Here is a 3,152-nt window from a genome sequence, read left to right as displayed (position 1 = left end):
TTTACAAATGAATGGCTAGTTGTCAGCAATATTAGTTCAAAATCTTTTATTTTTTAATTGAGTTGTATTTACATTTTATTAAAAATCAGTTGGCATTATTGGTGTGGGTATGTTTTTGGATGCTCTATTCTGCTAATTTGATCTATGGGTCAAGCTTGCTACCAATACCTCACTATCTTCTGGAAATGAGTTACTGTCAGTCCTTCAATTTTGTTTTTTTATTTTTTACAATTTTTTTGAAAATTCTAGTTTCTTTATTTTCATATAAATTTTTGAATAAACTTGTCCAACTCTAGAAAAAGTTCTGTTTAGATTTTGATTGAGAGTACTTCGAAATTTATAGATCAATTCTGGAGAAGTTGGTCATCTAAAAAAATACTGTCTTCCAATTGACAAACGAGGTATAGCTCTCCATTTATTTAAGCTTTGTTTGATTTCTTTCATCAGTATTTTGTAGTTTTCAACATAAAATTGTTAAACATATTTTGTTAAATTTAAACCTACATATTATTATTGCTACTATTGTAAATGATATTTTTGAAATCCAAATGTTCATTGTTAGTATATTCAATTGAATTTGATATATTGACCTTGAATCTTATGACTTTTCTAAACTTGCTTATTAATTCTATGATAGTATTTTTTAGATTCTTCAAGGTTTTTTTTTTATGTAGACTATTGGACAGAATTTTATTTTTCTTTTTAATTTGTTTATTAAATTTTTTGTTGCCTCATTGAACTGGCTAGAACTTTGGTATAATGGCAAATAAGAATTAAGAGAGAGAACAATCTTGCCTTTTTCCAACCTTAAGGTAAAATTTTCTGTCTCATTATTAAAAGATTGTATAGAATTAAAACTGTTCATTAAATGTGTGATAAATTGTGCATGGAAATCACCTGGGCCTTAAGTTTTCTGTTGGAAGGTACTTAACTGTAAAGTTAATTTCTAAGGCAGTACTACTCAAATTATTGTTTCTTGAGTTAGTTTTGGTAGTTTGTATATTTCAAGGAATTGGTCTATTTTATGCAAGTTTTCAAATTTAACTGAATAAAATTATTTGTAGTATTCCCTTATCATTCTTTTAATATCTATTGAGTTTTGAGTGATTGACCCTCTCTTATTCCTGATATTGCTATTTGAGTTTTCCCTCTTTTTTGATCCAAATAGACATCAATTTATTGACAGTTTCAAAAAACCAACTTTGTTTTTATTAATATTTTAATCAACTTTCTGATTTCAATTTTATTGATTTCTTGACTTAATTTTTTTTGTTTTGTGGTTATTTAGAAGTCCATATTTAAATATTTGAATATTTTAAGGATGTTTTGTTATTTTTTAGTTTTATTATTATTATTGATTTTTAATTTTAATTTGATTTTATATAATTTGAGAACAACCTTTTCTGAGTCATATTTTCTTTAAATTAACAAGTTTGGTTTTATGCTCCAAAATATGATCTTTTTTGTTTACTCTTTTTTTTAAATTTTTATTTAGTTTTCAATTACAGTTGACATTCAATATTATTTTATATTAGTTTCAGTGAACAACATAGTGCTTAGTTATTTATATAACTTATAAAGTGATCCCCCCAATTAGTCTAGTACCCACCTGACACTATACATAATTATTACAATATTATCGACTATATTTCCTATGCTATACTTTAAATCCTCATGATTATTTTATAACTACAAATTTGTACTTTCTAATCCCTTCACCTTTTTCACCCAGCCCTCCATCCTCCCTCCTGTCTGGCCTACCTTAATAAATGTTTCATGTGCACTTGTTAAGAATATGTGTACTGCTGTTGTTGCAAGAAGAGCTTTATACATATGTAGATTGGATCAGTTTAGTAGATTGAGTTGTTAAGGCCTTTAAATATTCTTATTTTCATTTTCTACCTATTAGTTCTGTATATTACCACTGTTTTTGCTTTTGATAGTGTGATAGTTAATTCTGTGTGTCAACTTTCAGTGTTTTTAAATATTAACACTTAAATCAGTGAATGTTGGGTGAAGCAACTTGCTCTCTATAATGTAGTTCAGCCTTATTCAATCGAGTGAAGTCCTGCATGGAACAAAAATACTGTCCTCCCTGAGTAAAGAAAACATTTTCCAGCAGACTACTTTTGGATTGGAGCTGCGTGCACCATTGGCTCTCCTAGGTCTTGAGCCTCCTGGCCCACACTGCAGATTTTGGACTTCCCAGCCTCTATAATCACATAAGCCAATTCCTAAAACAAATCTCCCTGTCTCTCTTTCTCTGTGTCTTTCCATCTCTCTCTCCATCTTTCTGTATGTGTCTCTTTCTATATATTTGTAATTATAAATGTATAATTTTATGTATAAATATATAATTTTTATATTTTTGTATGAAATTTTTCACATAAAATATATATTATATTAAAATTCTATATCTATATATAAATAAATAAATTCTGGAGGCCCCTAATTTAGATAGTTATCTTTCAGAGTAATTAAAGGAAAGAACAAAATTTATGTTGTTTTCACCTTCATTCATTTTGTTTTACCTTCCATGTCCGGTACATTTCATTTCTTCATAGAAATTCAAGTTTCTGTCTGGTATAACATTCTTTAGCCTAATGAACTTCTTTAACATTTTTTGTAGTGGTGGTTGTCTAATAATAAATTCTCACTTTATTTATCTGAAAGAGTTTTAATTTAAGTACATTTTTTAAGTATATGTGGAGCATATTTGTGGCAACCAAATTATGATTTGATGGGCTTTTTTTTTTAATTTTCTTTTCAGCACTTTAAGCCATCACTGTATTTTCTTCGCTTGCATGGTTTCTGGTAAGTGTGACGTATTCTTATCCTTATTCTTCTATTGGTAATGTATTAATGTATTGTTTTTGGTAATGTATTGGTTTCTTTTTTTTCTGGCTACTTTCAGATTTCTCTGGCTTTAGTGGAATATATGTCTCTGTGTGGGAAGAGGGGTTTGGTTTTATCTTGAGCAGTGTCTCTGAGATCTTGGATCTTTGGCTTGTTATCATAAACTTTGAAAAATTCTTGGCAATTATTTCTTCAAGTATTTCTTCCTCCCATTCTGGAATACTAATGTTATGTAGATTATATCATTTGACATTGAATTGAAGCTTTTGAATGTCCAGGTTTTTTTACTGTTATTA

Source organism: Pteropus alecto, unplaced genomic scaffold (assembly GCF_000325575.1).
Source record: "Pteropus alecto unplaced genomic scaffold, ASM32557v1 scaffold73, whole genome shotgun sequence".
Classification (NCBI taxonomy): domain Eukaryota; kingdom Metazoa; phylum Chordata; class Mammalia; order Chiroptera; family Pteropodidae; genus Pteropus; species Pteropus alecto.
The sequence above is the reverse complement of the archived record's forward strand: the minus strand, read 5'-3'. Positions refer to the sequence as shown.